General features: G+C 38.6%; 1 protein-coding gene across 8 annotated transcripts in view; it reads left to right on the top strand.

Annotated features, from left to right (window-relative positions):
* Nucleotides 1-22,129, top strand: part of LOC309655261 (uncharacterized protein) — a 179,326-nt gene that overhangs the window by 86,581 nt on the left and 70,616 nt on the right. For 2 of the 8 annotated variants that reach the window (XR_014260705.1, XR_014260707.1), the window contains exons 8-9: nt 14,654-14,768; nt 17,723-17,829. The exons of 5 other annotated variants lie outside the window; for them this stretch is intronic. The gene's annotated coding sequence lies outside the window, so the exon portion shown is untranslated. The remainder of the gene's footprint in view (nt 1-14,653; nt 14,769-17,722; nt 17,830-22,129) is intronic. One more of the 8 variants, XR_014260706.1, reaches the window with a different exon arrangement.

Genomic DNA, 22,129 nt, shown 5'->3' with positions numbered 1-22,129 from the left:
ATGTGCCCTCATTTTATTTCTATTGGGCACATGGATATAGACAACTGAAAAGTGTAATGTGTGGATTAACAAAAATCCACACATCCATATAAAAGGGTTGCTTGTAAAACATGTCAGTAACATCTGGAGTTAATTTTTTAAAAATCATATTAGTGTGTTAACCAGCTAACTTAGTTTTTTGATCTATTCAACAGGATTAATTTCCAAATTTGTTGGCAATAAGTATTTGTTGAAGCAACTTAAATTTTTTCAAATCTATTTTTTTCAGTAAAAAAGAAATAATAAAAAACAGCATACTTTTTTTTTTTTTTTTTTTTTTTTTAATTTTATAGCTACTTTATTTATCCATCCATTCATTTTTGGCTGTGTTGGGTCTTCGGTTCGCGCGAGGGCTTTCTCTAGTTGCAGCAAGCGGGGGCCACTCCCCACCGCAGTGTGGGGACCGCTCTTCATCGCGGTGCGCGGGCCTTTCACTATCGCGGCCCCTCCCGTTGCGGGGCACAGGCTCCAGACGCGCAGGCTCAGTAGTTGTGGCTCACGGGCCCAGCCGCTCCGCGGCATGTGGAATCTTCCCAGACCAGGGCTCAAACCCGTGTCCCCTGCATTAGCAGGCAGACTCTCAACCACTGCACCACCAAGGAAGCCCCAGCATACATTTTAATTTATTTGATTTTGGCATTCAGAGTGATTCTTCTTTGGTAAATATTAGGAACCTCCTTTGAAGCGTGCTGGCTTAAAAATATAAAGAAAATTTAAAGCATTTGAATAACTTAAGACCACCTGGGAACACATTGACAAATAAGTAGGTTGTATATAAAAATCTGCAAAATGTATATAACATCAAAAATGCTATTCTTTTTTGCCAAAAATGATAATAAAGGTAACTAAAATCAACACTGCTGGTGAACTGAAACATCATTTTATCTCTAAACTGAGGATGATACATTTCTTACTTGGAATTGGTCCATGCCTGTTGAATATCTAGCCCTGCTTTCCCCTCAATATCAGGACCACTTTGCTGTGCTGTGACTGAAGGAATTAATGATCTAAGTAAAAAGATCAAAATATATTCCATGGCAACAGGACGGAATTCTAGCCAGACTTTGGTGATGACTCAGTGATTGGGAAAGATAGAAAATCAACCATAAAATGGGAGAACTGGAAAGAGAAAAGACTTTTCTCTCTCTCTCTCTCTCTCTCTCCCCCAATCCCCTTCTCCAACTGCCAGAAGTTATGAGCTCTAAGATTTTAGGAAATCTGCATTTCATTGTCCTTCCAGATTGCTTTTTTGGCCCCAGCAAAACCCCTTTGCAGTTCTAGCAATTGTAAAATGGTCTGAGTTCTTTTTTGTCTTGCTTCATAACTTTCCTTCTCTTTGGCCTATCTTACTTCTCTTTTTCAACTTCATTTTCAACCTGAACCCCCATGCAAATCCATCATGAATTCAATGCTCTTGAGATGCTCCATTCAAAATCTGCCTGCTCTAACAGTACTCTGTTCTGTGGCTCTTCCCTGATCCCATCCGATAAAAAAAAGCTCATATGATCTGAGCACAGCTCTGAGAAGTGACTCAGGCAACTGATGCAAGGAAGTGGTTTGTATGAATATAATAATAGATGCAGATGGCATTTTGCCTCCAGGTAACATACAATTTAACAGTGACCTGCTCAGATATACTGCTTTAATAATAGTACAGAAGATTTATGACACAATATGGATATGGAATATTTGGTATAAGACTGACCTTTTAGAATCTCTTTAATTAAATAACAGTCATAATTAAGTCACCCTATTTTGATTCTTCCTATATAAAATTTATAGTGCTATCATTTTTTCTGTCATTTTTAAGATTCTCTGTCATCCTTTGCATTATAAATGTCTTATTCAGGCCAGGAAAACAAGAGAGGAGAGACCTTAGTCAATGGTGATAGGTTTTGTTATTATTTAAATAACTTTTTAACAGTTAAAATAAATTTTATTTATTTAAACATTATTTTTATATATGTATATATTAGTTATATAAATATAAATAAAACATATGTGTGTGCTATGTATAAACAGATAGAAAAATGCTTCCAAGTTCACATAGACTAGGATGTAAAACAGAAAGAAGATCCTAACTCAAGTTTTCTGATTCTAGAACCTGAGCCTTGTGGGACCGTGTTACATTTGTATTCTTAAAACCAGCCCCAAGGACAAAGCAAATAGAAAAGATAAGAGAAATCAGTAAAGCTCACAAATTTTAGTTTGTTTGGAATCAAATCATTGAAAAATTGGCATATTTCCACCAACTATGTAGAGTATGTTTGGAATGATCTGTCTTAGAATATAGGCCATATGGCGAACAGAGACTTCCACATTCCACTCTTAAAGGGATGCAGGGAGGGAGCTTAAAGAGATGGGGTCCTACCCCAGAAAAGTAACACTGATGAAGGACTGTCACATGCTGGAAAGGTGAGGTTTGGTGGTTGGACTATATGCCATAGCTAGAATTTCCTTAGGGGAGTCCTGAATAGAGAACTGGGGGGTGGTCCTCAAAGAAGTAGAATATCCTCACCCCTCTCAGGGCAGCTCAGTCTGTGGTCCAAGTGGACCTGCAGAGCCCACTTATCAGGAGAGACTGCCATCCTTACTCAGCAGGAGCAACACTGTGACCACGAAGAGAAGGTGTCACATTGACACCTGGACAGGCAGTGCCCCCACCAGGCCTGTTGAGGGAGCATCATTGGGGAAAACTGGACAATAATCTCCATCCTCGGGCTACGAAGCATTTAAAATGTGGATGGAGAAGCACAGACACCTCCCAGAGCCTTGACTCCTGCCCAAGCCTGCCAGCTAAGCTTCAGTGAGTGGAGAGGGTCCAGGACCCTTACCTGGTGTGACTGGTGAGGAGGCACTTGGGGGCTGGGGTCCAAGTCTTGCTATTGTGGTTGTATGACATGGCAAACTTGCAGGAGGAGTGCCCATCGGTGTTCATGTTTGGGAAGGCATCAGCCCTGATGGCGTTCTTTTAGGGTGGATCAGAATTTACTGCCTTAGACCCTGGGCTGTAACCCACGACCAGCAGGGGTCTTTGGGAGGCCAGGCTTCTCTTTGAGATGCCAGATCGAAGAGGAGAGTCTTGGACAAGTCAACCTTGACCTCTGATAGTGTCTTTGTATACAAGCTTTGTTTTGATGATCAAAAGGGCAAATGCTTGGGAACAAAGATGTTGATTTACAAATAAGCGCCTTTCATGTGATAACCTGACATGGCATTTTCCAGCCTGAATAAAAACTGGACTTTATTCAGCAATGGAAACGTAGTAAAATACTGACCAAAGTGTTCCCTGTAAATAGTCTTTCAGATGAGTAGAATACTGGGTATTTTTGAAGTTCCACAAATACTCTTATAGAATTTTTTATTCCAAATTTCTATGGCTTAAAATTATGTTTCCAGTTTCAAGGGTTAAACATACCTTGGACCTATACTCACTACTATCTGTTTTATGCAACCACACTACTCCTTAGGAGTGAAACTGATTGTGACAGACTATTTGACAATTTACATGATATTTATATTTTTGTTAAATAGCTCAGGAAAAAAGAAACATATTTGAATATCTACCCTAAGTATAAAAGTAATATTTTGAACTGAAACCTGTATTTTTTTTTTTTTTTGAGTTAAGCCAGCATTTTATTTATTTATTTATTTTTGGCTGCGTTGGGTCTTCGTTTCTGTGCGAGGGCTTTCTCTAGTTGCGGCAAGCGGGGCCACTCTTCATCGTGGTGCGTGGGCCTTTCACTGTCGCGGCCTCTCTTGTTGTGGAGCACAGGCTCCAGACGCGCAGGCTCAGCAGCTGTGGCTCACGGGCCCAGTCGCTCCGCGGCATATGGGATCCTCCCAGACCAGGCCTCGAACCCGCGTCCACTGCATTGGCAGGCAGACTCTCAACCACTGCGCCACCAGGGAAGCCCCAAAACCTGTATTTTAAAATTGCTAACACCACAGTTGTTCTTAAATAAAATATATCAATATCTTTAAAATCAAGAAAATATGTTAACTTTAAACAGTTAAGAAACATCAAGAATTTTTAGTAAAAGATGATCCTTATAAATTATCAATTATTTCTTACCTTTAAGATCCATATCCTGTGCTTGAATTCAACAACTTTTGGATTGGATTAAAATGTATGGTTAGGAATCAGAGCTTTGGGCAGTAAAATCTCTACTCCCAGCTCAGCTAGAGGAGGAACCTGATGCTCAAGCCGTGTGGCTGACAGGGTCTTGGTGCTACGGCAGGGTGTCAGGCCTGTGCCTCTGAGGTGGGAGAGCCGAGTTCAGGGCATTGGGCTGCCAGAGACCTCCCGGCTCCATGTAATATCAAATGGCAAAAGTTCTTCCAGAGATCGCCATCTCAATGCTAAGACCCAGCTCCACTCAATGACCAGCAAGCTACAGTGCTGGACACCCTATGCCAAACAACTAGCAAGACAGGGACACAACCACACCCATTAGCAGAGAGGCTGCCAAAAATCATAATAAGGTCACAGACACCCTAAAACACACCACTGGACATGGTCCTGCCTACCAGAAAGACAAGATCCAGCCTCATCCACCACAACACAGGCACTAGTCCCCTCCACCAGGAAGCCTACACAACCCACTGAACCAACCTTACCCACTGGGGGCAGACACCAAAAACAATGGGAACTACGAACCTGCAGCCTGCAAAAAGGAGACCCCAAGCACAGTAAGTTAAGCAAAATGAGAAGACAGAGAAACACACAGCAGATGAAGGAGCAAGGTAAAAACCCACCAGACCAAACAAGTGAAGAGGAAATAGGCAGTCTCCCTGAAAAAGAATTCAGAGTAATGATAGTAAAGATGATCCAAAATCTTGGAAATAGAATGGAGAAAATACAAGAAACGTTTAACAAGGACCTAGAAGAACTAAAGTGCAAACAAACAATGATGAACAACACAATAAATGAAATTAAAAATTCTCTAGAAGGGATCAATAGCAGTATAACTGAGGCAGAAGAACGGATAAGTGACCTGGAAGATAAAATAGTGGAAATAACTATTGCAGAGCAGAATAAATAAAAAAGAATGAAAAGCATTGAGGACAGTCTTAGAGACCTCTGGGGCAACATTAAACACACCAACATTCGAATTATAGGGGTCCCAGAAGAAGAAGAGAAAGAGAAGGGGACTGAGAAAATATTTGAAGAGATTATAGTTGAAAACTTCCCTAATATGGGAAAGGAAATAGTTAATCAAGCCCAGGAAGCACAGAGAGTACCATACAAGATAAATCCAAGGAGAAACCTGCCAAGACACATATTAATCAAACTATCAAAAATTAAATACAAAGAAAAAATATTAAAAGCAACAAGGGAAAAAGAACAAATAACATACAAGGGAATCCCCATCAGGTTAACAGCTGATCTTTCAGCAGAAACTCTGCAAGCCAGAAGGGAGTGGCAGGACATATTTAAAGTGATGAAAGGGAAAACCCTACAACCAAGATTACTCTAACCAGCAAGGATCTCATTCAGATTTGATAAAGAAATTAAAACCTTTACAGACAAGCAAAAGCTAAGAGAATTCAGCACCACCAAACCAACTTTACAACAAATGCTAAAGGAACTTCTCTAGGCAGGAAACACAAGAGAAGGAAAAGACCTACAATAACAAACCCAAAACAGTTAAGAAAATGGTAATAGGAACATACATATCGATAATTACCTTAAATGTAAATGGATTAAATGCTCCCAACAAAGACATAGACTGGCTGAATGGATAAAAAAACAAGACCCGTATATATGCTGTCTACAAGAGACCCACTTCAGACCTAGGGAAACATACAGACTGAAAGTGAGGGGATGGAAAAAGACATTCCATGCAAATGGAAATCAAAAGAAAGCTGGAGTAGCAATTCTCATATCAGACAAAATAGACTTTAAAATAAAGACTATTACAAGAGACAAAGAAAGACAATACGTAATGATCAAGGGATCAATCCAAGAAGATATAAAAATTGTAAATATTTATGCACCCAACATAGGAGCTTCTCAATACTTAAGGCAAATGCTAACAGCCATAAACGGGGAAATTGACAGTAATACAATCATAGTAGGGGACTTTAACACCCCACTTTCACCCATGGACAGATCATCCAAAATGAAAATAAATAAGGAAACACAAGCTTTAAATGATACATTAAACAAGATGGACTTAATTGATATTTATAGGACATTCCATCCAAAAAAACAGATTATCCTTTCTTCTCAAGGGCTCATGGAACATTCTCCAGGATAGATCATATCTTGGGTCACAAATCAAGCCTTGGTAAATTTAAAAATATTGAAATCGTATCAAGTATCTTTTCTGACCACAGTGCGATGAGACTAGATACCAATTACAGGAAAAGACCTGTAAAATATACAAACACATGGAGGCTAAACCATACACTACTTAATAACCAAGAGATCCCTAAAGAAATCAAAGAGGAAATCAAAAAATACCTGGAAACAAATGACAATGTAAACATGATGACCCAAAACCTATGGGATGCAGCAAAAGCAGTTCTAAGAGGGAAGTTGATAGCAATACAATCCTACCTCGAGAAACAAGAAACATCTCAAAAAAACAACCTAACCTTACACCTAAAGCAGTTAGAGAAAGAAGAATAAAAAACCCCCAAAGTTAGCAGAAGGAAAGAAATCATAAAGATCAGATCAGAAATAAATGAAAAAGAAATGAAGGAAACGATAGCAAAGATCAATAAAACTAAAAGCTGGTTCTTTGAGAAGATAAACAAAATTGATAAACGATTAGCCAGACTCATCAAGAAAAAAAGGGAGAAGACTCAAATCAATAAAATTAGAAATGATAAAGGACAAGTTACAACAGACACCGCAGAAATACAAAGCATCCTAAGAGACTACTACAAGCAACTCTATGCCAATAAAACGGGCAACCTGGAAGAAATGGACAAACTATTAGAAAGGTATAACCTTCCAAGACTTAACCAGGAAGAAATAGAAAATATGAACAGGCCAATCACAAGTAATGAAATTGAAACTGTGATTAAAAATCTTCCAACAAACAAAAGTTGAGGACCAGATGGCTTCACAAGTGAATTCTATCAAACATTTAGAGAAGAGCTAACACCTATCCTTCTCAAACTCTTCCAAAAAATTGCAGAGGAGCGAACACTCCCAAACTCATTCTATGAGGCCAGCATCACCCTGATACCAAAACGAGACAAAGATACTACAAAAAAAGAAAATTACAGACCAATATCACTGATGAACATAGATGCAAAAATCCTCAACAAAATACTAGCAAACAGAATCCAACAACACTTTAAAAGGATCATACACCATGATCAAGTGGGATTTATCCCAGGGATGCAAAGATTCTTCAATATATGTAATTCAATCAATGTGATAAACCATATTAACAAACTGAAGAATAAAAACCACAAGATCATCTCAACAGATGCAGAAAAAGCTTTTGACGAAATTCAACACCCATTTATGATAAAAACTCTCCAGAAAGTGGGCATAGAGGGAACCTACCTCAACATAATAAAGGTCATATATGACAAACCCACAGCAAACATCATTCTCAATGGTGAAAAACTGAAAGCATTTCCTGTAAGATCAGGAAAAAGACAAGGATGTCCACTATCACCACTATTATTCAACATAGTTTTGGAAGTCCTAGCCATGGCAATCAGAGAAGAAAAAGAAATAAATGGAATCCAAATTGGAAAAGAAGAAGTAAAATTGTCACTGTTTGCAGATGACATGATACTATACATAGAGAATCCTAAAGATGTCACCAGAAAACTACTAGAAGTAATCAATGAATTTGGTAAAGTTGCAGGATACAAAATTAATGCACAGAAATCTCTTGCATTCCTATACACTAATGATGAAAAATCTGAAAGAGAAATTAAGGAAACACTCCCATTTACCATTGCAACAAAAAGAATAAAATACCTAGGAATTAACCTACCTAGGGAGACGAAAGACCTCTATGCAGAAAACTATAAGACACTGATGAAAGAAATTAAAGATGATACCAACAGATGGAGAGATAGACCATGTTCTTGGATTGGAAGAATCAATATCTTGAAAATGACTATACTACCCAAAGCAATCGACAGATTCAATGCAATCCCTATCAAATTACCAATGGCATTTTTTACGGAACTAGAACAAAAAATCTTAAAATCTGTATGGAGATACAAAAAACCCCTAATAGACAAAGCCGTCTTGAGGGAAACAAACGGAGCTGGAGGAATCAGACTCCCTGACTTCAGACTATATGGCAAAGCTACAGTAATCAAGACTGGCACAAAAACAGAAACATAAATCAATGGAACAAGATAGAAAGCCCAGAGATAAACCCACGCACCTATGATCAACTAATCTATGACAAAGGAGACAAGGATATACAATGGAGAAAAGACAGTCTCTTCAATAAGTGGTGCTGGGAAAACTGGACAGCTACATGTAAAAGAATGAAATTAGAGCACTCCCTAACACTATACTCAAAAATAAACTCAAAATGGATTAGAGACCTAATTGTAAGACCAGACACTATAAAACTCTTAGAGGAAAACATAGGAAGAACACTCTTTGACATAAATCACAACAAGATCTTTTCTGATCCACCTCCTAGAGTGATGGAAATAAAAACAAAAATAAACAAATGGGACCTAATGAAACTTAAAAGCTTTTGCACAACAAAGGAAACCATAAACAAGACGAAAAGACAACCCTCAGAATGGGAGAAAATATTTGCAAACGAATCAATGGACAAAGGCTTAATCTCCAAAATATATAAACAGCTCATGCAGCTCAATATTAAAAAAACAAACAACCTAATCCAAAAATGGGCAGAAGACCTAAATAGACATTTCTCCAAAGAAGACATACAGATGGCCAAGAAGCACATGAAAAGCTGCTCAACATCACTAATTATTAGAGAAATGCAAATCAAAACTACAGTGAGGTATCACCTCACACCAGTTAGAATGGGCATCATCAGAAAATCTACAAACAACAAATGCTGGAGAGGGTGTGGAGAAAAGGGAACCCTCTTGCACTGTTGGTGGGAATGTAAATTGATACAGCCACTATGGAGAACAGTTTGGAGGTTCCTTAAAAAACTAAAAATAGAATTACCATATGACCCAGCAATCCTACTACTGGGCATATACCCAGAGAAAACCATAATTCAAAAAGACACATGTACCCCAATGTTCATTGCAGCACTATTTACAATAGCCAGGTCATGGAAGCAACCTAAATGCCCGTCGACAGACGAATGGATAAAGAAGGTTTGGTACATATATACAATGGAGTATTACTCAGCCATAAAAAGGAACGAAATTGGGTCATTTGTAGAGATGCGGATGGATCTAGAGACTGTCATACAGAGTGAAGTAAGTCAGAAAGAGAAAAGCAAATATCATATATTAACTCATATATGTGGAACCTTGAAAAATGGTACAGGTGAACCAGTTTGCAGGGCAGAAATTGAGACACAGATGTAGAGAACAAACGTATGGACACCAAGGGGGGAAAGCAGCACGGGGGTGGGGGTGGTGGTGTGATGAATTGGGCGATTGGGATTGACATGTATACACTGATGTGTAGAAAATGGATGACTAATAAGGACCTGCTGTATAAAAAAAATAAATAAAATAAAATTCAAAAAAAAAAGAAAAAAAAGAGCGACAACTCTGAATGGCATTTTGGCCAATTTGTTTCCAACCCGCATCTGTTTTATCCAGAGCAAGTACAGGGGAACTGTGGATGACATGAGGCATCAAGGTGGCTAAATATACAAGATATTTGCCCTCCATAAAGAGAGAAATGTTCAAATCACCAGACTGACCTTGTCTTCTGGGTAACGGCCTTTTCCTTTTGTTACTTATTCATTCATTTATTCATTCATTCACTCCATAAACATGTGAATTCACTGCCAGGAAGATACAAAGATATAAAAATACATAAAACATAATAACTACCTCTCCAACTTTACAGCCTAGAAGGAACACACATATTCATCTCCCACTTAAATCTGTTCTTCTCCCATAACATTTGTTTGCATCGTGTTGACAGGAGCACTAAAGGGCTGCAGCATCCTAGCACACCTGCTGATACACACGTACATCCTGCTTTACACAATAGAGGGCCTTTGGGGGGGTGATTTTCTTTAAAATCTGTTTATTTCCCATTAAAAAAATAATTTGTGGTAATGTCTTAAAATAGAACTATTCACAATCTATTGGAAATATGTTTTGAAGGATGAAAGGGGTTCATGATATGTTTCAAACACATTTCTATTGTATCAAGTGAGATGTGCCTGTACACAATATTTAGCAGATGTTTGCCCCTGGGATACTGGATAAAAATAAGACTCAGAGGCGCCTTTGTGACCTGCTGGGGGATGTGAGACAGTGACTGGCTTTGCCTGGAGAAGGGTTTGGAAGCACACTTGTGACTCAGAGGTGCTGGAGCCTCAGCTTTAATTAATTAATTAATTAATTTATTTTTGGCTGTGTTGGGTCTTCGTTTCTGTGCGAGGGCCTTCTCTAGTTGTGGCAAGTGGGGGCCACTCTTCATCCCGGTGCGCGGGCCTCTCACTGTCGTGGCCTCTTTTGTTGCGGAGCACAGGCTCCAGACGCGCAGGCTCAGTAGTTGTGGCTCACGGGCCTAGTTGCTCCGCGGCATGTGGGATCTTCCCAGACCAGGGCTCGAACCCGCGTCCCCTGCATTGGCAGGCAGATTCTCAACCACTGCGCCGCCAGGGAAGCCCTGGAGCCTCAGCTTTAGACCTAGTTTTCCAGTCGGTCTTGTTTACTGAAGGAGCTCATGTTCTGTTTGCCCCGTGACTGCTAGCAGCACAGTGACATATCCTAGCTGATGGCTTATGCCCCAAGCCTGATGACACGTGGGGAGGGTTTACTTGCTAGTTTGTGTTTGGTTGGTTGGTTTTCTTGGATTGCTGATTTAGTGCCATATCAAGCCCCCCCAACAACTGATTCCTGAGATACTTTCCTAATTTTATTTATGCTTTTTATTTATTTATTCAATTTTAAAAATTTATTATTTTTTTATTGACGTAGAGTTGATTTACAATGTTATGTTAGTTTCAGGTGTACAGCACAGTGATTCATATATATATATATATATATATATATATATATATATATATATATATATATATATATGCTCTTTTTCAGATTCTTTTCCATTATAGGTACAAGGTATTGAATATAGTTCCCTGTGCTATACAATAGGTTCTTGTTCATTATCTATTTTATATATAGTAGTGTGTATATGTTAATCTCCACATCCTAATTTATCCCTCCCCCCACTTTCCCTTTGGTAACCACAAGTTTGTTCTCCACTTCTGTGAGTCTATTTATGTTTTGTAATTAAGTTCATTTGTATCATTTTTTTAGATTCCACATGTAAGTGATAACAGACAATATCTGTTTTTCTCTGTCTGATTTACTTCAGTCAGCATGTTAATCTCCGGGTCCATCCATGTTGCTGCAAATGGCATTATTTCAGTCTTTTTCATGGCTGAATAATATTCCATTGTAATGCTTTTTGGTTTATATCGATTTGGGTCTCTTATCTGCAAATTGTTGTCACGTTATAGGATCGGTTTATGTGGTCAACACGCTTGATACCAGTAGATTTTGCAGGTACTATATTTGCAGTTTGGTTAAAGGGACCCAAGATTCGGAGTTGTGAGCTACAGTCTCATGCTTCACACATAGGCTACCTGTCATAGAATATGTTTCCATGTTATTGAAACATCTCTAATGTGATATTACCCATTGCCAAAGCACCTGAACACAGGGTAAGTCTTAGCTTCCTCCTTAGACAAAGGAGTGTCAAGTCTGCCCTGGTTTGCCAATGGGGCATTGACTGAAGTGGTCCAATAGGGATTGCTTCGTCTAAATACATACCTTAAAATTTTATTATATGCTTTGTTAACTGAACCATACAACAAATTAAATATTAGAAAATTGTAGTATTAATTTTCAATTCCATCTCCCTGAAGATATGCAAAAACTCTTAGTTTATCTTGAGAAGATGCTCCCAAATGTATTTATTAATCTTACAAGTATTAATCTTACAAGTTGTTCTGTGAAAGAAATGGGGTGTGTGTTGAAATAAACTGGGAAATACTCTCAATTCTTACTCTTTGCTCCCTTAGGCTCCATGTATATTAGTCTATCAATGCTTTGAGAAGAAGAGTCATAAAGAGACGTGACCCTATTTAGTTAACGCAGAATTTCCCAATTTACTTGACTTCTTGGCTCTTTGAACCGAACACCCTTTAACATTCTCAGAGAGTGGATGAACTTCAACTCCTAGAAATGCTGGCTTAAGGAGTCTCTGATGGTTTTGATCTTAATTTCTCCTCTTCTTGTTCCCTTTATCCTCTCTATGTACTCTCTAATTCTTGTCTGTACAATTCTTGTCTATCCCTGGTGTGTATTTCTTTGTCCAGAGGCCCTGATCATAAAATTAAAAAAAAATTCTGTTTCTACGTTTGTGAAGTGTGGGAAGTTCAGATTTTAAATGCAAGTTCTTCATTAATTATTTTTCAAAAGTATTACTTTTCCATTTGTTTCCTCTTAAATGCACAGTTGTTGGTCATGAATTAACACAGATAATGTGTCTCTCCATTTGCATTGTAGCCCTCTAGCATCTGTCTTTTGGAATGTTCTAGGCCTGTAGCCAGTTTTGTTTCCTATTCTATGAATTCAAGATGAAACTAAGTCTCCTACTGAATATAAATATGAGTGTCAGTAACCTCCCTGCCTAATCACAAGAAATGTCCTCTCTGCTTGAAGTAGCTCCAGGGTTTTACTGTTTAACCATTTCATTCCCAGTATCGTGTGGATCACAGCATTTACTAGGAACACTACATACTGTATTCAAAATTTGATACAAAACTTGAGTTAATTTCGAACAATAAAATCACCCAAATATAATTAAACACTTTTTGCAAAAATGTTTATCCTCTCTTCCTCTGTACCTCTGTCTCTCTGTTTCTCTGTCTCTTTCTCTGTCTCTGTCTCTCTCCATATATTCCAGCTTTTCCTTAATGTCTTTATTTGCGATTGCCTTTTGGATCCATGTTCATCTCAAAGTCATCATCTCCAGTGAGGTGTTGTCATGCACTAATCCCCACCCAGGAACCCATCTCTCAGTATTTTCTGATTCACACCACCTCCCTGCCCAAGACTCCTGTTAAAGACCATGATGGTGTAGCAGTGTTGTTTGCCCATTCTGGCAGCCCATGAAAGTTCAGAGGTCAAGGATCCCCTCTGTTTCCCTAGTAACCAGCAGTATGAGAACAAGCAAGCATCCAATAGTTGTTAACAAATGACTGATTTGTCTGCAACCTATATATCTTTATAACTTATATTCTGTACATAGAAACTCTTCCAGAGGTCCTAAGGACAAGTGGCTCAAAATGCAGCCTGGTTAAAATAATACCTTAGGAATGTATGCATATTCTAAATTATAGTGTTCACAGTGTACATACATGTGGTCTTTCCCTACACACCATTTTTATTTACAATTATACTATTATAGTTTTCTTGACAAACTTTTTAAATCACCCTTTTGATTGGCTAGGTCATATTTGAGCACATGTCACGTTCTAGTTTATGAAATCTTTTTCATACTGTCCAGTTGCATTTGTATGTGTTCTTGTCCAGCAAACATTTACTTCTTTACTATTTATAGTTCATAAATAACAGAACTAACATTTGCACCCAGGCAGCCTGTCTCCAGAATTCCTGCTCTTAATCACTGTACTTCACTTGCTTTGGAGGCTACATTTCTCATTATGCAATTGCCAAGCCAAAGGGTATGGCAATCAGTCTTTTTGTGCAGACTCATAGGTTTATTTATAATTTTAAAAGTAAAGAACAGTTATAAATGCTAATAATTTACAGAAAAATATTTTTAATGAAAACAACTTTTACTAATTTGTTCCTATAAAATCATACCTTAAATTGTTTTAATTTGCAATGTATATTTCTTACAAAATCAAAAATGTTTCATATGTTTGTATTCTATAGCATTTTCACTGTGAGAGTTATTTGTTTATATCCCTTAAAGACATGGCCTTTGGAGCCATGGTAGTTTTGTTTTGAAATTAAGATAATGCTAAAATGCATGTGTGATAACCCATGCAAATGTATTTCCTAGTTTGTCAGCATGCTTTTATTTTAATTTTGTTATTTATTTTAGTTTTTAAATTTACAGAATAAATTTTTAATGTATTTTAGCTGTAAATTTTACTTTTTAATTTTAAAATTCAAATTTTAATTTTTTAAACGAATTTTTTAACTAATTTTTTAAACAAATTTTAATTTTTTAACTAATTTAAAAATTTTAATTTTAAAATTAGTTTTGAAACATGTCAGTCTTTGTTTCTGTTACACCAAATATGGAGGCATCATTATTTCTCCTCTTATCTCTTTTTAGCTTTCTGATATTCCACTCTTTAACCTACTCAGAGCTTATTTTGATATATGGTGTAAGTTCTGCTTCAACATGTTTTTGTTTCAGCAAGAGCTGTTAAAAGGCTGTTTATTTTTTCTTCCCCAGTGAAACTCTGTGAAATCTGTCTTGTAGAATTAGTTGTGGTTCGTGAAGTTTGTCCCCTATATAACCAAGGCTCTGGAACCTGAGTGAAATCTCATCATCCCATGTCACATTTCAGGTAATAGCTAAGGCTGATACTTATTTACTTAAAAGAAAATGACGGGTGCCTGTTTCTGGGTCAACCTTCCTTATGTTGGCTTTCTGATCAATGTGATATTTACCTGAATTCCAGTGCCTATTAGCCTTTGTTACATTGTTTATAAACATATAATTCTGAGCCTATTAGCAATCATTATATGTATTGGGAGCGTGATATCACTTCAGGAATACAACCTCAGAAAACCCCCTCTAAGGAGTGAGGGTCCACCAAGGGGCTGTAAGCACGTGCAGTGGCCAAGCTGACCCTCTCCTCAGCTTACGTTTCCATGAAGGAACTCTTCCCAGGGCAGACTCCTGGCCCCTCAGCATGTTCTGTTATTTCCCCAGCTGGGGGGGAAAGTGATTACCTGAGTGGTAAGTTCAGGAGAGAAGGAGCTGGATGTGCAGGCTCCATCTTTCCTCTCCTCTCTGTCTCTGGGCTGTTTCTTGTTGGCTCTTGGCTTTTGTGCACTTAGCATGAGATCCAGGCTCTGGGAGGGGAGCCCTGAGCTCTCAGAAATGCGTGTGTCTGGGAGGGTAAGTCTGCCTAGTTGCTGAGTTTACTGTTCAGAAGCCTTTGTGCCTCACTCCTCAGTCACACCTTCCCACTTAGCGTGTGTTTTGATTTCCATTTACCAAACTTCTGCGTCTGTCTTTTCATCGGTTCCAAGCACAGATAGATAGATATAAAAGTGTCATTGATTTTCTTCAAACTCCACAGTAATCCAAGATCAAGAATAAACATATTGGAAGGAATTAAAAAATCAGTTTCCTAATTGCATAAAGATTCATTCGATTTACTCCACTGGATATTAGTAAAAATAAAAGACATTTTCTGATTTTTCTTTCCTTGAGACCTCATGTATCACATACAAGAGTGCTCAGGAAGCTAGAACATACTGAAAAATTTATGCATATATATATATATATATATATATAAATATATCTAGAACATATATATATTCTAGATAGATAAATACACAGAGAGAACAAACACTTCTGACCTTGAAGATATATATATATATATATATATATATATATATATATATATATATGTTTAGATCTATAGCTCTATATTCTGTCTTCCTCTATTTCTCTTCAATTTTCACAAAGCATGTTAAAAAAAACTATTAATCTTATAAACAAAAATACTTGGTTTTCCCTTATGTTTTGAAGACTCCAAGTTTCCAAGGAAGCAGATGTCACCTGACTGGTGTAATTGCCCTTGGGGTGAAGGTGCATGGGCTAAGGCAACTGTCACCGTTGTTTGCAGGGACTCAGCTGGCTGCAGCTCTCTTGGGGCCTGTGAGCATTCATCTAACACTACCTGGTAGAAATATTTCACAGAAACTGTCAAGTGCCTCTGGTGTCTTTACAATAGCAGTAAAGTGATAAAAGGTGGAAGATGGACTCTAAAATGTAGATTTTTAACGCCTCCCCAATTCAGCTCAGGTATCGCGTCCCTCCAACCAGACTAGGAGACACTGGAGGGTAAAAGCCCTAACCTATTAATAGTTTTGTTACCAGCATGTATCGTAGGACCTGGTATAAAATTGGTAATATGTATTGCTTAAGACAAAAAGTATCTTTGAATGACCCACTAATGATAAACACGAGTCCCAATAAAAGAATAGAGAAAATACAACCAGTGATTTGAAGGGCCCACATCTTTAGAGCTTCATTGCAGTCTGTATGGGAAATAGTGTTTCTCGCGGTTCTGTGTCTTTAGATTTTAAGATAAACGTGTAGGAGCCAGCATTTCTGTTATTACAGTAAAATGACGTTGCCTAAGTCCCACCCTCTTAATCGAGAAACACCAGAAATCTTTCAAAAGGGCCCCTCCTCATTCTTTATTTTGCTGTCTACTGCTATGGATTACTACACCTTATTCTGGAGAAAACAAAAAAGGCAGGTTTTCAAAAGTTAGGAAATAACATACATGTTATTTCCAGGAAAGACCTTGTATTTTATCTCCTTTCAACTTCCTCACGTAACATAGAATCAGCTAGACTCTTCGAGTCACAAAGCAGGGCTGTGGAAATCAGAAAAGAAAACCAAGGCCTTCCCTCACACTTTACTTTTTTAAAATTTTTAAAAAGATTTATTTATTTATTTGGCTGTGTTGGGTCTTCATTGCTGTGTGCGGACTTTCTCTAGTTGCGGTGCATGGGCTTCTCGTTGCGGTGGCTTCTCTTGTTGCGGAGCACGGGCTTCAGTAGTTGTGGCTCACGGGTTCTAGAGCTCAGGCTCAGTAGTTGTGGCGCAGGGGCTTAGTTGCTCCACGGCATGTGGGATCTTCCCAGACCAGGGCTCGAACCTGTGTTCCCTGCATTGGCAGGCGGATTCTTAACCACTGTGCCACCAGGGAAGTCCCTCCTCACACTTTAGAACCATTTGCATATCACTTCTGACCTTGGATGGACTTCACTGTAATCTTCAAGGATTACCTTGAAGACGTCTTCTTTCTAAAAATCTATTCTCTCCTTTAAAGACTTGATTTAATGATATTTATGAAGGTTAGTGCAAACAGAGAAGTTCCATTTTCCTGGGCAGGTGAGACAGTTCCAAGAAAACTATTTTCGTCTTCTTTAAGTGGGGTTGCTTTTTTCTGAACAAGTCTTGCATTTGTAGGAATTTTAGGCTACAATATGAATAATGAATCTGGAAAAGCATTCTTTCCAGGACAGATGTATGTACCCAAGTATTTTTTCCTTGCTATTCAATAATGATTGTTTTCATTACACAGACTAGTTCCTAGATAAGTGGAACAATATAAAATTATGCCCAAAAAAGGCTAAAAATGTTTTATTGGGTATTAGATGATTCTGAGACAAATAATTTAGTTTTTTTCTTTGTATTGAGCAATGCAGAGAGAAGTTATTCTAATTCAGTTCATCAATTAATTTAATAAATATCATTGTACATCTTTTACAGGCCACGTACAGTGCCTATATCAGTTTATAGGAGCACCGCCACACTGGAGAGACCCTGCCTTGGAGGCTGGGAGGTTGGATGCGAGGGCCTCTCTGCCTGATTCTGAGGTCAGTACCAGGGAGCCCTCTCACCCCCAAGATAAGCCACTCACCCCACTGTCAGCCCAATTAAGGGTAATAGTTTGGTCTCTCATGGGCCTTCCTGTTTTGTTTTGTTGAATTTCTCAATCAGGTTGGGCGTGGAGGAAAAGTAAAGAAACCAGAAAGTGCTATCAGTCGGGCTCCTACAGTCCCATTAAGAATAGGTTTTTATGGAAAAACGCTGACCAGACACTAACAGCCTCCAAACTACCTTTTAAACTTTTTTCGTCTTCCATTTTGCCCTCAAGTGGCCTTCACTTGGTCCATTGAATTAGTTTTGAAGGGTTATCACACCAACTTCTTCTACGTCTTTCAGAAAGTCATTCTGTGCCTAGGTTACTTTGCCTTGAAATTAAAGATGATATTGACTACTGCTCAGCAGTACTGATGAAAAGGTACTTGATTGAAAAGTTTCATAACCAAATGCTGGCAAATCATGATTTCAGGCACATTTTTCCAAGGTTCTGATCATCATGTTAGTGATCAAGAAGAGAAAGAATGTGTTTGCAATTTGACAGGTTTTTATTTCTATCTCAGATCAAGCTTACTGAGTTAAATATTCTGGTCAATTTTGACCCATGTCTCTTGTTTCCAAATTATTCAGCTATGTCAAGGAAAATAATATTTGCTTGATCCTATCATTAGATACTATGCTGATAGGCTTACAAAACGATGTGGTTTTTTTAATTTCAGTATATCATATTTGAATCGTTCTTGTTTTCCTTATCTATCTACTAGGTGGTAATTTGGTTTATTGCTATCAATGTGAATTTTATGTTTTTTGACACTTCTTTCAAAATTGCTCTTATCTTCCATTCCACAAATAAAACACCACACCCAGACATAGTGTAATATTAAAGAGATACGTGTAAGGAATACAAATAATCCAGGGAAATGGTAAAAGCAAATTGGAGGCTAAGACTGAAATTTGGGGGTTTGCCTCCTGTTCGGTTCTATGTACCACAACTTTTGGTGTTAAAAGTTTAACTTGGACCTTTAATTTATCATATGACTTTTGGTCATATCACTTCTCTTTTCCACTTTTTAGCATTCATAGAATTTCAATGTTCACCTCTATGTAGATAAATTCAGACTTGCTAGGTCTGATTTCTCCCTCTATTTTTATAACCTCCTATTTCCTGTGTATATTTCAATTTTGGATATTCCCAATTTTCAAACGGCAGTACACAAGAACAGACCAACCATCAGGTTTGCATTCAAACTTTGGAGACTAGCTTTGTTTATTACCAACATATATGCAGAGCAAGTTCTACACAAGGTAGATTCCAAGAGACAGGTTGAGGGAATGCATTTCCATTTGCTTCCTGTTTCCTCCGGGTCAGTAAGTAGGAGAGTGGGAGGGGGCGACCTCCATTTTCCCCTCTCCTGGGCTGGTGGTGGGACTTTGCAGAATTCAAGCTCTACCCAGAGTCACCATTGCAACCTTCAACCTTCTGCTGCTCACAGGATCTGAGGTCCTACAGCAGGTCTGAACTTGGCCCACCACCTCCTGTGGAGAAACTGTGACACCCTCAGAAATAAAAGTCATCATCTCCTCAAAACCAGGATCTTTCCTCACCATAATCAGTGTATCCTCTGTTGTCATATATGCTCTCAGCTGTGCCCTTGATTATTTCAGCACACAACTGCCCAACCAAGGATTTTTATTGAAAACGATCACGTGGTCCTGCTTTTAATCACCCTTCCACTTTTTCATCCATCCATTCTTCCAACATCACTTTTATTGCATCGTTTTCTGGCCAGACTTCCTCAGTGCTCTGGGGTTGCCTCTACAAGACTCAATTTGGCTGTTTGGTCCTGATGCTAGATTCCCGCTGAGTCCCACCTCTAGTCTTTCACATGAACTGCTTGTCAGTCTCCTACTGGCATGCTAATGTCCCAATAACCCCCTGCACCTGCTCCTGGGACCACACCTTTTCACCAGGTGCTTCCCCTCCTGACTGCAGTCCAGGTGAATTATCAGCATTGCTTTCCATTAACGAGCCCCTTAATCTCTGGGGCACAGTGGTTCTGCTTTTGTTTCACCTGTCTTGGCTATGGGCGCAAAGTGGGAAATGATATATAATTCCCTTACAATCCCAGGTATGGTTTTTTCACTCAGGTACCAAAATGTTTCTAGCCAGGCTGATGTTCTGGTCAGGATTCTGCCCTAGTGTGAAGTGAAAGCAGAGCTGGAAATGAGGTGAGAATCAGATGAGTCAGGAGGTGCATTTCCTGGGTTCCTGGCCCTGGAAGCACACCAGGTACCAGGGAAGCCATACCCTTGAGTATTCTTCTGCAAGCCTCTGGGGGATGGAGTCCACAGTGGGACGAGGAAGTCCAGACCTGACGCGGTGAACTCTTAGAATCCTCCCAGTCCTCCTAGCCCTTCTGGTCAGGACTAGGGAGAGAGGCTTAGCCTGCAGGGTCAGGGCGTGGATGGCTGGTGTTCGGTGAAGCTTTTAAAAGTTCCATTCAAGACACTTTGTTAATGGGCTCGCAGAGGATGATGAGATCATGAGATCAACATAATAAAAATCAAGGCTATTTTAACTTCTAAAATATGCTCAACGTTTTGCATATGGCCACTTCTGGAGTGATTCCTATTCGTTGATATTCATCCATCAATGAAAAAGAGATTCCTCTCTTAACCGTATGGTGGTATTTTACTGAGGAAGAATCTATTCCATAGTGGCTCTTACTATAATAAATACCCACTCATTCTATTATTATAGACCAAATTCTAAGTTCCAAAGACATAACTTTCTCAAGTTACAGGCATTACATCATTATTCAAATAGTAATAAACAATGGCTTCTGGCCAGAAAAGAATTTTTTTAAATCAATTGTCTCACTTGTAGTCCAGACTCCACTTGGGAATTGCTTTCAGGGCTTTTCCCTGAATCTGTGGGGCAAAGGCTGCAACTCAAGGAACAAGGTGAACTTTTATCAGTAACTAACTCTGCAAAAGGCAATAAACACTCCTTTCCCAAAGCAATAGATAAATCACACTTGCTGTTCCTCCTCCACCCCTGGGGTCACGTCAGCTAGTGTTTGAGGTTTTGTTTGTTTGTTTACGTATGTATGCATGCATTTATTTATTTGTATTATTGTCTTTACAGGTCTAAGTATATTTTAGTGTTGTGGCCAATAGTTTAACTTATACACTCTACGCTTATAAAGTGCTTTATGATTTTTCCAACTGAGTTCATTTAATAAGCAATTTGATTGTCCCAGCAGCACTTAGAGGTGCTCAGAAATGACATGATTATACCCATTTCATACATGAGTTGACTGTGTCTCAGACATGGTAAGTGAATCACCATACCTACCCGTTACTCTGAGTCAATGCTCTTTCTTCTATTCATCCTGATTTCATTCTTTCCACGGGCTGACTATTCGGGAAACCCCTTGTTTCAGGATGCTGGAATTCCCCTTTATCTTCGTTATAAGTAGGGAGCGAAATTCTCCAGACTTTCATTTAGGGAAGAAGAAGGAAACAAGAAGGTGGCTAGATATCCAGCTTGTCTTCCGGAATCCAGGAGATAAAACATTCAATCTGATTTCCCTCTTTTATTATCCTGTTCTGTGCTGGATGTAATTAGGAATGGTACAAAGATGGAGGGAAATGAACATTAACGGGTTCCTACAGTATTTCAGGGAGAACACTAGATTTATACTTTCTTTAGAGTTTCTCGATTAATTTAATCCTCCAGACAATTTATAAATAAGATATTGCCTGTTCCCAATTTCCTTTTGGAAATAGTCTTCAGAGATGTTGAACTATTGATCCAAGATTGCACATCAGTAAATGGCAGGCAGGTGGTGACTCAAACTTCATTCACTCTAAATTCATTCTTCCTGGGACACGAGGCTGGACCAGCCTTGCTGCCAGTGACCGCCCCCCCCCCATTATTTTCAACCCACCTGAAAGCTCTGTTCCCTATGGCACAGTAAAAGACAACTAAGAAACTTAGAACAACCCCTTTAGTAGAGGAGACTGGAAAGATAAGCATTTTACTTATTTTAAATCTCTGAGCTCCTCGGAAATGGGTTATCAAAGTATTGTCCTTAATCTATTATTTGGATTTTTAATGAGATTCTAAATAGGGATAAGGAAAATGTTAATGTTTCCCTTCCTGAAAACTTACAGTTTTCTACTTTATGTGCCACTGGCATAACCTCTCCAATACTCACGTCTGCCTTGGAAATGTTATTTGACAAGAGATCTTTACGGACAGAGCAGCTGAGGAAAATGTCTGCATCC

Source organism: Balaenoptera physalus (genome assembly GCF_965194825.1).
Source record: "Balaenoptera physalus genome assembly, chromosome: 2".
NCBI classification, from domain to species: Eukaryota; Metazoa; Chordata; class Mammalia; order Artiodactyla; family Balaenopteridae; genus Balaenoptera; species Balaenoptera physalus.
Note: the sequence above shows the minus strand (reverse complement) of the source record. Positions and strands in the feature narration are given on the sequence as shown.